Genomic DNA, 13,915 nt, shown 5'->3' on the forward strand with positions numbered 1-13,915 from the left:
GCCCACCTCGGCCTCCCAAAGTGCTGTGATTACAGGCGTGAGCCACTCCGCCTGGCCAATTTATTTTGTTTTTATCTTTGTTTATTTATTTATTTATTTTGAGATAGAGTCTTGATCTGTCGTCCAGGCTGGAGTGCAGTGATGCAATCTCAGCCCACTAGCCTGTGCATGCCAGGCTCAAGTGATCCTCCCATCTCAGCCTCCCACAGTCAGACGTCACCATGCCCGGCTATTTTTGGGGGGTATTTTTTGTAGAGACGAAGTTGAGCCATGTTGCCCAGGCTCGTCTCAAACTCCTGAGCTCAAGTAATTTGCCTGCCTTGGCTTCCCAAAGTGCTGGGATTATAGGCATGAGCCACTGCGCCCAGTGATGTTTTAGTGTTGTTTTAGAGATGGGGTACCACCCAATAATTTTAAAAGTTTGTACAGATATCTCCTAGGTCCTTTTATTATTATGTATTATTACTGAACAAAATCTCCCTGTGGCGCAATCTTAGCTCACTGCAACCTCTGCCTCCCGGGTTCATTTGATTCTCCTGCCTCAGCCTCCTGAGTAGTCTGTTCCTCTTTTATTAAAGAGACTGGCCTTTCCCCACTGTGTATTCTTGGCACCCTTATCAAAGACTAATCATGTATGTGAGGGTTTATTTCTGTACTCTCTTCTGTTCCACTGGTCTGTGTGTTTGTTTTTACGCCAGTACCATGCTGTTTTGCTTACTGTAACTTTGTAGTATACTTTGAAGTCAGGTAATGTGATGCCACCAGCTTTGTTCTTTTTCAAAATTACTTTGGCTGTTTGGTCTTTTGTGGTTCCATATGAATTTTAGGATTGTTTTTTCAACTTCTATGAAAAATGCCATTGGAATTTTGATAGGAATTGCATTAAGGCTATAGAGCACTTTGGGTAGTATGGACATTTAAAAAATACTAGTTACTCTCATCCATGAACATGGGATTTCTTTCCATTTATTTGTGTCCTCTTCAGTTATTTAAATTGGTGTCTTACAGTTTCCAGTGTACAGATCTTTCACCTTTTTGGTTAAAGTTATTCCTGGGGGCCGGGCACAGTGACTCACGCCTGTAATTCCAGCACTTTGGGAGGCTAAGGTGAGCGGATTACCTGAGGTCAGGAGTTCAAGACCAGCCTGGCCTCAAGTGATCCTCCTGCCTTGGCCTCCATAAGTGCTGGGATTACAGGCATGAGCCACCACACCACATCCAGCTAGGCAGTTATTTTCTTGTAGTGTATTGGTTTGTTGAGCACATCCCAGCGTCCTCTAACTTCTGTTCCTGTGTTTAAGAGTTTGGCTGTCAGTCTAATGTCTGTTCTTTTCAAAGTAACCTCTCTTTTTCCTGTGGCTGCTTTTAAGATTTATTTTATTTATTTATTTTTTGAATTGTCCTTGGTTTTCTGCAATTTTACTGTCTTGTGTAGGTGAGAGTTTATTTTTATTTATTCTGCTTGGAATTTACTGGGATTCTTGAATCTGTGGATTAGTGGTTTTTTCATCAGTTCTGGGAAATTCTTAGCCACTATCCTTTCAAATATTCTCTCTTTCTCTCTCCTTCCTCCTCTCATCTCCTCTTCCCCCTTTCCTCTTTTTTTTTTTTTTTTTTTTAGACACAGTCTCACTGTGTCACCCAGGCTGGAGTGCAGTGGCACAATCTTGGCTCATGGCAACCTCTGCCTCCTGGGTTCAAGCGATTCTCCTGCCTCAGCCTCCCGAGTAGTTGGGATTACAAGTACGTGCCACCACACCCGGCTAGTTTTTGTATTTTTAATAGAGATGGAGTTTCGCCATGTTGGCCAGGCTGGCTTCAAACTCCTGACCTCAGGTGATCCACCTGTCTCTGCCTCCCAAAGTGCTGGGATTACAGGCATGAGCTACCGCACTCAGCCCTCCCTTAACTAACTTCTTTGAGAGCTTATTATGGGCTGGGACTGGAGGTTGCTCCTGTCATTACCACCCACATTCCATCGTCCAGACTTCAGCCGTGTGGCCATGCCCAGCTACGAAGGATTCTGGGGACTGTAGTTAGGCCGGGTGCCTGGAAACAAGTCAACAGGACCACCTGGCCAGTGTCGGTCACAGCATCAACCACCCCAGTGTCTGGCACAGTGTGTGACTGTCTTCGTGTCTGCAGCCTGTGCAGGTCACTCATGGTGCCTTGTTTCCCTGTGTTCTTGGTCATCTTCAGCTGCGTGCTGCTCTTTGGCTTTGAAAAATGTTGATGGAGAGATTCTTTGAGGCCTAGGATGAAGGTAGAGTCCACTAGGGAGGAGCTAATTTGGGGCATTACCCACCCGAGGCCACAGCAAGCCAAATATACTGGCCCCCCAAAGGTCTGGGCACGGTGGCTCATGCCTGTAATCCCAGCACTTTGGGAGGCCGAGGTAGGAGGATTGTTTAAGGCCAGGAGTTTGAGAATAGCCTGGGCAACATAGCAAGACCCCATCTCTACACATTTTTTTGTTGTTGTTTGGAGACGGAGTCTCTTGTTGCCCAGGCTGGAATGCAGTGGTGTGATGTCAGCTCACTGCAGCCTCCGCCTCCTGGGTTCAAGCAATTCTGTCTCAGCCTCCCCAGTAGCTGGGATTACAGGCGCCCACCACCATGCCCGGCTAATTTTTGTATTTTTCGTAGAGACAGAGTCTCACCAGGTTGGCCAGGCTGGTCTCAAACTCCTAACCTCAGGTGATCCACCTGGCATATTTCTTTTGTTTTTAATTAGCTGGGCATGGTGGTATGCACCTGAAGTCCCAGCTACTTGGGAGGCTAAGGTGGGAGGATTGCTTGAGCCCAGGAGTTCGAGGCTGCAGTGAGCCGTGATCACGCTACCGTGCTCCAGCCTGGGTGACAGAGAGAGACTATGTCAAAACAAACAACGCATTGAGTGCTTGGAGTTCTCTGCATTCTTGGGCCTCAAATCTGTGCTAGAGAAGACCTGTAGCCCTAACTTCTCAAGAACTTTTTCATTTTGCTTCTCTTAGTACCAAGTGTCTTTCGTGTGGAGGGAGCAGGGCTAATTCCGTTTCATTCTTACCCTTAGAGTGTAGCCCTTTAGGTTTTCAGCTTAAGATGGGAAGGGTTTTCTGTAATGCTCCCCATTTTGGGCAGGACTGGCCCTGACTTCTGTCCCCCTGACCCCACAAGGCCACAGAATGAGAACCCAAGTTTGCTGGTTTTGGCAAATGCCCTCCAACAAAAGGGCACCTCCCGGGCGGCACAGCCATGGGCTGGTGTGCCCCACCAGGCTGCAGCAGTGACATCAGCCCCGCCTCGGGCACATGTCCCTTCCCGGTGACAGCAGGCCAGGTGCCTGGACCAGCCGTTTCTCTGAAGACAATGAAACACGCTGGGTGAAATATCCAAAGGCCAGGAACACTGAACAGCTGACAAGATAGCAGGTAACTAAATGCCAGGCCTTGTGCTGGAGGAAAATTGGACTCAGATACAAGGCCCTCCCACAGGGATCTGGAGAGCCTGGATCTCAGCTCTGGCCTGGGGGAACTCAGAGAGGGAGGGGCTCTGCAGATAGCTGCCCCCTAGGCAGTAACACTGAACCGCAGTACCCAGTGAAAAGAGGCTGCAGGGCCTAGCGCGGTGGCTCATGCCTGTAATCCCAGCACTTTGGGAGGCCGAGGTGGGCGGATCTCTTGAGCTCAGGAGTTCAAGACCAGCCTGGCTAACATGGTGAGACCCCGTCCACTAAAAATACAAAAATTAGCTGGGCATGGTGGCGGGCGCCTGTAATCACAGCCACTCGGGAGGCTGAGGCAGGAGAATCACTTGAATCCGGGAGGCAGAGGTTGCAGTGAGCCAAAATCGCACCACTGCACTCTATCTTGGGCAACAGAGTGAGATTCTGTCTCAAAAGAAAAAAAAAAAAAGGAGCGAGCCAGGGCGCAGTGGCTCACGCCTGTAATTCCAGCATTTTGAGAGGCCAAGGCGGGTGGATCACTTGAGGTCAGGAGTTCAGGACCAGCCTGGCCAACATGGTGAGACCTCGTCTACTAAAAATATAAAAATTAGCTGGGCATGGTGGCGAGTGCCTGTCATCCCAGCTACACAGGAGGCTGAGGTAGGAGAATCGCTTGAACCCGGGAGGCAGAGGTTGCAGTAAGCCAAGATCGTGCCACTGCACTCCAGCCTGGGTGACAGAATGAGACTCTGTCTCAAAAAAAAGAAAGAGACTATAAACTCACACCAATCATGACCTCGTAAGCGCAGTTAGCTTAGGAAGTACATTTCCAAAAAGGTAACCACGGGGAGAAAAACATGAAGATAACAACCAGCTCAGACCCAGCCGGGGCTTGTGGCCACACCCACCTGCTCCTGTGTGTCCTGGGCCTCGGGAAGCCACCCATCCTCTCCCCACTGTTTCCAGTCTGTAAGCTGGGATTAGTGATGCCACCTTCTCAGTTGTGGGCACCTAGAAGGCAGCAATGGGCCTTTATCCCTAGGTTGCAACCCAGGGCTGGCACTTAGTAGGTCTGTTTCCAGCTGCCACACACCCTACCTTACCAGGTGTCCCCAGGAGACAGGACAGGGTGGTGGGCCCATTTTACAGGGGGAAAAACCGAGGCAAAGGCAGTGGAGACTCGTGCTTCTGCTTCAGTAGCTCCTGCCATGGACTTGACATGGGAACCCCCTCCCACAAGCTCTGCCCCTGGTGCCCTCTGGCACTGTTAGCCAGCGGAATCCAGCTGTCACCATGGCCTGGTTCTCAGCACCCCTGGGAACTTTTAGAACCTCTGGCCTGTGCTAACTGAGGTTGGGCAGCTGCTGGCCAGGGCCCTAGAGAAAGGGGTATCAGTTAGCTAGTGCTGAATAACAAATAGCTCCAAACACATGACTTCACATTTCCTTAGTATTAAAGGGCCAGGCAGTACTGCTGCTCATTGCTGGGCTTGGCAAGTCCTGGCTGGGCTCCCTTACACATCTGTGGGCAGCTGGGAGCTAGCTAGTCCAGGATGGCCTCAGCTAGGGTGACCCAGGCTCCATCACCCTCTTGCCTTCCAGCAAAGCAGCCCAGCTGGTTCTCGTGCTATAGCAGGAGTCGGGGAGGGCAGGCAGAGGCACGCATGTCCCTGGAGGCTTAAGCTCAGAGCTGGGAATGTCATTGCTGTCACCTTTTATTGGCCACAGCAAGTCATAAGACAGGCTCAGACTGAAGGATGGGGAGGTAGATGCCACCTCTAGATAGGAGTTGGGGCAGTCACATGGCAAAGGGCATGGTGATTCAGGGAGGAGTGGGGCATCAGGGTCATGTTTGTAACTGATCTACCACAGAGGGAAGCCCGCCTTTGAGAAGGTGCTTGGTGGGCCTTCGTGCTTATGGAGCCACGGACCAACCTGCTAGATGGGGCCTTCAGTGGGGTGGCGGGACGTCAGTTTAGCCTCAGGATTCGACTCCAAGCCTCTTGCGAGACCATGTCTTGGGCAGCATCACAGCCCTGGCTGCAAGCACAGAGTGGCTTTTCCAGAAAGTTTGTTGAATGACTGACTGACCTAAGTCAGTTACTGTGCCAGGCAGCCCAGAGGGACCATCCCAGAGCCGCCTTCTCAGGGTGCAAGCCTGGCTTGGGGTTGGGGGGTGTCTGCACTTGTGGAGTCCCCCATGCCTGCCAGGAGCCTGAAGACGCAGAGACCTCCTGCCTCGCCTCGCCCCCTCCGTGGGGACCCTCTTCCCCACACTCCTTGGTTCCTGTCGGAGCCAAGATGTGTCACCATGGAAACCGCTTGGCAAATGCTGGCAGGCAGAGGCGGCCAACAGCAGCTCTCCTGATCGAGCTCCGGGCGCCGGCTGGAGCAACGTCGCAGGACGGCGTGAGCAAGCACACCCAGCCGTGTGTGACACGCGTGGGGACAGAGGCCAGGGCGGCTGCAGGAGGGCATGCGGGGAGGTCAGGGTGCCCCGGCGTGTGTGCCCCCATGTGTGCGCTTGTGCGTGTGGGTGTGTGTGCGCCTGTGCGTGTGCCAACAGTGCAGCCACATCGAAGCGCGTGTGCTCCGAGTGTGATGGCCGCGTGGGCCGGTGCAGGGTGTGTGTGGGGATGGGGGTGTCTGATTGGTGCTGTGACCTGCGGCAGCACAGCCGCCTGCATTGAGCACCCACGGTGGGCTGGACATTGCACTAGGTGCTGACAGGACCAGCAGGGTGGCCACTGCCCTCGTCCCCAGCCTGCACTCCTGGGCGAAGGCTGACGCTGAACAGGTACTTATAAGAGTCGCCAAAGTGCGTGCCGGGAGGGTTCTGGGAAGAGGCAGCTGTGGGGCCTGAAGCCTAAATGTGGGGTGGGAGGCATCTGGGCTGCTGCTCCAGGCAGAGGGCATGGCCTGGGCAAAGGCCAGAAGGCCAGGGAAGAAAGGACAGAGTCTGGAGCCCGGGAGAGGTGGCGAGGGGCCATGGCCCTGAAGGAGGCTGGGACTTCATCCGAGTTGAGGAGGCCCAGCTGGGGGTGCAGGGTGCCTCGTAGGCAGAGGGACCCCGGAGGTAGGAACTAGGGATGTGAGGCTGGGGCAGACAGAGCCAAGGGACGCAGCTGACAGCTGGCGGTAGTGAGACGTGGTCATTGAAAGGCTTCCTGTTGGGGGCAAGTGGCTTGAGAGGGGGTGTGTGGAGGCTGGGGAGTCTGTAGCCGGCCTGGGTGGGGTGGGCAGTTGAGAGAAATTTTGGAGGTTGACTAGATGCTCCTTGGTGACAGTGGCACTTGGAGAAGGAGGGCAGGGCTGGAATGATGTGGTTTCCTGGGATGGGAGGTGCTGAGAAGGTCTGGATGCTCGTGGCTGTCTCACCAGGGGGCTGCTTCTGGAGCTCCCATTAACAGGCACTCGGCTCTCTGGGGACCTGCCTGGGTCTCTGGCCCCACAGGCTCCCCAAGCCCTGCCAGGCTGGGCGGGTGTGCAGCCCACCCAGCAGCACTGGAGACCCTAGATCCTGCAGGGCTTCTTCAGGCGCTTCCAGGAGCCCAGATGCACAGCTGCCCCGGGCCGCGAAGCCTCAAGAGGGAGCCGGGCAGGTCCTTGGCACCCCAGCTGTTCCTCGCTACCTGAGATCCCCTCTGCGGCTGGGGTTGCTGGAGACGCCCAAGGAATAGGGACTCCGTCCTCATTTTCACCCCCGCCCCCAGCTCCGACTGCGTGGGAGGCAGAGGTGATGGCTCAGGAAGGTCTCAGCTGCTTCATGCCAGCTCTGGCCACTTGGACGAAGCCACTGGGCCGTGGGTTCGGCCTCCTCGTGCTGGCCACAGAGTTGGGGCCCCTCACGCTCCTCACAGGCCTGCCCAGCGCAGCCCATGCGCTCACTGGGGGCTCCTTCCCAGGGCGCGACCCCGATGGACGCCGGGCCTCCCTGGCGACCCTGCTGGCCAAGCCCGGGGCGAGGCATGTCTGAGGACTCCGAGGCGATTTCCATGGTCCGTGGTGTGGGCCTGGGTGGGCGCCTGGCCAAGTCATCAGACACCAGACCTTCGGGATCCCCGCATCCACCAAAGCAGTGCTGACCCACAGGCGCTGGGCAGGGCGGCCTCCAGGTTAGAAACCTTCCAGGACCCTGAGCGCTGACTGTGTGCTTCCCTGCCCACGGATGCCCCCTCGTGGCCAATCCTATCCATCTTAGAACCACGTTTCAGAGTTGAGGACACAGGGCTGGAGCGGGGGCACGGCTGAGCTCAGTGCCACTCAGGCCCGAAAGCCCCAAGTCGGCCGGCCAGCGTGCGCCTGGCCATGGGCACCATCAACACAGCTTTTGTTATTCATTATTATTTTTTGAGACGGGGTCTCACTCTTGCCCAGGCTGGAGTGCAGTGGTGCAATCATGGCTCACTGCAGCTTTGACCTCCCTGGCCTCAGGTGATCCTCCCACCTCAGCCTCCCAGGTGCATGCCACCACACCGGGCTAATTTTTTTTTTATTTTCTGTAGCGATGGGGGGTTCTTGGTATGTTGCGCAGGCTGCTCTCAAACTCCTGGGCTCAAGAGATCCACCCACCTTGGCCTCTCAAAGTGCTGGGATTACAGGCGTGAGCTACGGTGCCCAGCCAAGCCTTTGTTATTCTTGTTGTTGGGGTCCAACTGTGGGGGCTGTGGGGAGGTCTGCAGACAGCTCAGAGTCAAGACAGACCCTGATAGGGACAGGTGGCGCAGGGAGATGTCATCGGAGATTCACCCCCACACGCCTGGCCCGTGTGTCTTTTCCTGTTGGAGAAACTACATGTAGGGTTACTCCCGGAGCCCCTGACTGCACACAGCACGGGAGGGTAGGAGAAGGGGATGGAGGGAGGAGGGAGATGGTGACAGAGAGAGAGACCAAGAACCCCAAGAGAAAGAGACAGAAGACAGAGATACAAACTCAGAGAGAGAGACAGAGAGAGAGATGGACAGACAGCCCCTCCCTCCCAGTCCCCCAGCCTTGGCTGAGCCCATGGGGAGCCGGAACAGCGGAGGAGGGGTCCTGGGGGAGCGGGCTAAGGGCCCCAGTGTATGTGCTGGGGCTGTCGCTTTGCACTGAGCGCCCCCCACCCGCCCCCAGCCCCAGCCGCCCTGGCTGCTCTCTGGAGGGAACAAGGGCTTTCAGAGCTGGGGACGTGGCGTGAATACTAATCCAGAAGCTCAAAGGGCGGCCTCACAGGCTGGGCACGGGGAGGCTGGGCGGGGGCCAGGGCCAGCTGAGCCCGTCTGGGAGCTCGCTCTGCTCAGCCCTCACCCTCAGTGGCATGCTCCTCGTGCTGGGGAGCTCCTGTCCTCCCCTCAGGCCTGAGAGGGTCCCCAGCTACCCCAGGACAGGATGGGGAGCGGGTACTGCAGCTCCAGGGGTCAGGGTCTCGTGTCCAGCACAAGATGACACTGGGTGGGCCCCCAGCACACGGTCCCTTGAAGAATGGCTGCCCGGGAGGCCTCCTTAGCTTTGCTTTGTGTTCCTACAGTGCTAGAGCGACAGCTCCAGGGAGGCCCAGGGAAACTGAGGCACGGTCAGGGAGCCTGTGGCAGGGAAGAGGGCTTGACTGTACTCTGCGCTAGGACACCCCAAGTCCTGCAGGCAGTGCTGGGGTCCGGCCCCGTGCATCCTGCCTGGGCCGGGATTCAGACCCCTTTGCCTCCTTCCTGGACGTCACCTGTTGCACCCAGGAGATCTCAGTGTCGGGCCATGGAAACCCCTGCTTGGGCCATGCACAGCTCCCCTGCTTGTGTTCTGAGCCCCTTTACCCCCCAGCCCCTGGCCCTCAGCAACCCCCCTCCCTGGATGCGGCCTCATCTCTTCTCCAGCTTTTCTGACCCTGCCCCACTTCCTGCACCCTGCACGCATTCTGACAGGCAGGCCTCTGTTCGCACAGTTCCTTCCACCTGGCACACCCCCATCTCTGCCCTCAACCCGGGCTCATCTTGCTGTATGGTGAAGCCAGCCCCAGCGCCATCCTCCTCTGTCCCCACAGCGCTGTCTGCCTGCACCCTCGCCTGCTGGCCTTGGAGCAGGGCCGAGCTGCAGAGAGGCCAAGCCCCTGTCCCGTGGCCCTGTGCCCAGCACACACAGGGGCTCGAGTTTGCTGGGTGAGCAGCTGCTGCTTCCCAGGACTCCGTGTGCCAATCCCCCGGGATAGTTTTCCTCATCCTTATAAAACCTGTGCGAAGCATTTTCCTGTTTTCCAATGTGGATGAGTTTCCTGCGGCTGCTATGACAAATGACCACAGCTGTGTGGCTTCAAACAGCACACATTCACTGTCAATTCTGGAGGGCAGTGGTCTGAAGTCAAGGCTGGGGCAGGGCCGAACTTCTGCAGAGGGCTCCAGGGGAAGGTCCTTCCTGCCTCTTCCCGCTTCTGGGGGCTCCAGGTGTCCTTGGCTTGTGGCTGCACCACTCCCATCTCCGCCTTCTCCTCTGTGTCTCTGTGTCTTCTACTTTCTGTTTTTTTTGTTTGTTTGTTTTTCTTTTTTTGAGTTGGAGTCTCGCTCTGTCGCCCAGGCTGGAGTGCAGTGGTGCAATCTTGGCTCACTGCAAGCTCCGCCTCCCAGGTTCACACCATTCTCCTGCCTCAGCCTCCCGAGGAGCTGGGACTACAGGCGCACACCGCCACACCCGGCTAATTTTTTTGTATTTTTAGTAGAGACGGGGTTTCACCGTGTTAGCCAGGATGGTCTCTATCTCCTGACCTCATGATCCGCCCGCCTCAGCCTCCCAAAGTGCTGGGATTACAGGCGTGAGCCACCATGCCCAGCTCTGTCTGTTTTTTACAGTATTTTGTAGAGATGCTGCCCAGCTGGTCTCCAACTCCTGGACTCAACTGATCCTCCCACCTCGGCCTCCCAAAGTGTTGGAGATTACAGGCGTGAGCCACCTCACCCAGCCTCTTTCTCTCTCTTTTTAAAAATTTGTTGGCTGGGTGTAGTGGCTCATGCCTGTAATCCCAGCACTTTGGGAGGCCGAGGTGGGTGGATCACTTGAGGTCAGGAGTTTAAGACCAGCCTGGCCAACACAGTGAAACCCCATCTCTACCAAAAACACACAAAAATTAGCTGGGCTTGGTGGCACGTGCCTATAATCCCAGCTACTCAGGAGGCTGAGGCAGGAGAATCACTTGAACCTGGAAGGCGGAGGTTGCAGTGAGCCATTGCACTCCAGCTCGGATGACAGAGCGAGACTCCATCTCGAAAAGAAAAAAAAATTTGTCATTATTTTTTACATTGTCTTGTTCCTCCAATCAGGAACCTCTTTCTGTCTCATAAGGTTACTTGCATTGGATTTAGGGCCCACCCCGACTCTGACCCAGGATGACCTCATCTTGAGATCCTTACTTTAACCATATCTGCAATGACTCGGTTTCCAAATAAGGTCCCATTCCGAGGATGCAAGTAGGCACATCTTTTGGGAGCCACTATTTAACCCACCCTGGGGAAACTGAGGCAGGGCAAGGTGAAGCAGCTTCCCCAGGCCACACAGCTCTCTTTTAACCCCAGGTCTGCCTGGGCGAGAGGATGGTGATGGGGACGAAGGTAGGGGCGGCCCGCTTTGTTCATTGCTGAAAGGACAGGGGTCCCCATATCACGGCCTCTTTCTAGAATAGACTCTGACGAGGTAGCTTCAACCAGAAAGGGGTGTGCAGTCTGCCGGTGGGAGACCAGCGTGTCCCAGGTGCAGTGCGGACAGGGCGTTGGCTGCGTGAAGCCTTGGCGGCAGGGGCCAGGTCATCAGTAGGCTGCCTCCGTGTTCCGGGGGTCCTGGCACTGGGCATGGCGCCACCCAACAGACAGAGGAGGAACTGCCACTCCGGGCTTGATGCATAATTTCTTTTTTTTTTTTCTTTTTGAGACGGAGTCTCTGTTCCCCAGGCTGGAGCGCAGTGGCACGATCTCGGCTCACTGCAAGCTCCGCCTCCCAGGTTCATGCCATTCTCCTGCCTCAGCCTCCCGAGTAGCTGGGACTACAGGTGCCCGCCACCACACCCAGCTAATTTTTTGTATTTTTAGTAGAGACGGGGTTTCACCATGTTAGCCAGGATGGTCTTGATCTCCTGACCTCATGATCTGCCCACCTTGGCCTCCCAAAGTGCTGGGATTACAGGTTGAGCCATTGTACCTGGCCTCGATGCATAATTTCTTTTCCAGTGGCTCCCATCCCTGTAGCTATTCAGGGAGGGGCGTGGAGGGCTGTGGGGAGGATATTCCACAACTTCTTTGTAATAAGCAGTTTTAGGACAGAACATTCAGGCCAGGCTAGGTGGCTCATGCCTGTAATCCCAGCAATTTGGGAGGCTAAGGGGGGGGGGGTGGATCACTTGAAGTCAGGAGTTCGAGACCAGCCCGGCCAACATGGTGAAACCCTGTCCTTCCTAAAAATACAAAAATTAGCTGGGCAAGGTGGTGGGCACCTGTAATTGCAGCTACTTGGGAGGCTGAGGCAAGAGAATCGCTTGAGCCCAGGAAGTGGAGTTTGCAGTGAGCCGAGATCCCACCACTGTACTCCAGCCTGGGAGACAGAGCGAGACTCCGTCTCAAGAAAAAAAAAAAAAAAAAAAGAACATCTTTTCTCAGGTTCTGGGTTCTCCATCCCCAACAGAAATAACCTGGAAAATCTCTGCAGCAACACGTGTGAAGAAGTCCAGCTTTGTGAGCCAGAATCTATTTATAGGAATTTATCCCAAGGTGAGGGGGACCAGATACCTGTACAAAGATCTGTGGAAACAAGATTGTCTATCACAGTGATATATGCTAGTGAGACACCAGGAGAAACCAAAATGTCCCAAAGCAGGTGACAGATCCATGACACGGAGTCCAGCGCAGACCATCAGGGTGTGGAGACGGACTTCTGGCTATTGATGAATGTGAAGTCACAGGCTGCCTGTAGAATGCAGTATGTGGTGTGAATCCCTTAAAATACGTATTTAGACTGGGCATGGTGACTCATACCTGTGATCTCAACATTTTGGGAGGCCGAGCTGGGAGGGTCGCTTGAACCCAGAAATTTGAGACCAGCTTGAGCAACATAGCGAGATCCCATCTCTACATAAAAGTTTCACAATTATCCAGGTGTGATGGCATGTATCTGTAGTCTCAGCCACTCAGAGGCTGAGGGAGGAGGATTGCTGGAACCTAGGAGGTCGAGGCTGCAGTGACTTGCGTTTATACCATTGCATTCTAGCTTGGGCAACAGAGCAACATCCTGTCCCCCCCCAAAATTTTTTTTTTAAATACATTTCAATGTGAGGAAAAGGCGATCAGAAGGATGTCTGACAAGAAGGTAAGAGAGGTTACCTCTACACAGTTGGCTTATGGGGTCTTCTGTTTTTATTTTTCATAATTTTCCAAATTTTGCACACTGGACACCTAGTGTCGTGTTTTTTTCTCTTTTTAATTTTTTTGAAACAAAGTCTTGCTTTGTTGCCCAGTTTGGAGTGCAGTGGCACGATCTCGGCTCACTGCAACCTCCACCTCCCAAGTTCAAGTGATTCTCCTGCTTCAGCCTCCCGAGTAGCTGGGACTACAGGCACCAGCCACCACGCCTGGCTAATTTTTTTATTTTTAGTAGAGACAGGGCTTGACCATAGTGGCCAGGCTGGTCTTGAACTCCTGACCTTGTGACCTGTCTGCCTCAGCCTTCCAAAGTGCTGGGATTACAGGCATGAGCCACCATGCCCAGCCGTGTTGTTATTTCTTAAGGCTTAAAAAAATTCTTCTCGTCTGGGTGTGGTGGCTCATGCCTGTACTCCCAGCACTTTGAGAGGCCAAGGCCAGTGGATCATGAGGTCAAGAGTTTGATACCAGCCTGGCCAAGAAGGTGAAACCCCATCTCTATTAAAAATACAAAAATTAGCTGGACACGATGGTGGGTACCTGTAATCCCCACTACTCGGGAGGCTGAGGCAGAAGTTGCAGTGACCCGAGATTGCACCATAACACTCCAGCTTGGGCGACAGAGCGAGACTCCATCTAAAAAAAAAAAATTCTTTGCACTGGTGTGGGACGATGGTGACGAATCCCTCAGCCATCCGTGGGGCGCTGCTGAGGGCGTGGGGGGCATTTCTGCACGGTGAAGCAGAGCTGGTGGGAGGCTGCCCGACGGAAGCTGGCGCTGGGAGGGTTTGCAGAGAGGAAAAGGGCAGTTTGAGGAAAAGGCCTCTGGGCTCTGTCTGGAGCCGTCGTGCTGGCCTTCACGGCCAGGGCTGGGCTCGGTCATCCTTCCGCACTTAGAGCCCTTTCCAGCTCGTGGTGGCTGGCACAGGGCCAGGGCTGCACTCACAGCTGTCTGGGGTAGGGCAGGGCGCCCATCCTCAGGGCCACTGACTATGGGGCTAACCTGGCGGCCTGCTTCACCCCTCTCACCTGGGGCTTTGCCTGATAAGCCTGGTTCACCTCCTCACCTGGTGGCGCTGGTTCACCTCTCTCACCTGGGGTCTTAACTGGTGGCCTGGTTCACCCCTC

General features: G+C 54.8%; 1 protein-coding gene across 3 annotated transcripts in view; it reads left to right on the top strand.

The window, feature by feature from the left end:
- The first annotated feature begins 5,825 nt into the window (after positions 1 to 5,825).
- The window catches only part of AMZ1 (archaelysin family metallopeptidase 1), a 60,161-nt gene continuing 52,071 nt past the window's right edge, over positions 5,826 to 13,915 (top strand). The window contains exons 1-2 of one of the 3 annotated variants that reach the window (XM_032755766.2): positions 5,826 to 5,851; positions 6,143 to 6,219. The gene's annotated coding sequence lies outside the window, so the exon portion shown is untranslated. Of the gene's footprint in view, positions 5,909 to 5,998; positions 6,220 to 13,915 lie in introns of those variants that run through there. The other 2 variants (XM_032755767.2, XM_058442245.1) reach the window with 2 other exon arrangements.

Source organism: Hylobates moloch, unplaced genomic scaffold (genome assembly GCF_009828535.3).
Source record: "Hylobates moloch isolate HMO894 unplaced genomic scaffold, HMol_V3 SCAFFOLD_1, whole genome shotgun sequence".
Taxonomy (NCBI): Eukaryota; Metazoa; Chordata; class Mammalia; order Primates; family Hylobatidae; genus Hylobates; species Hylobates moloch.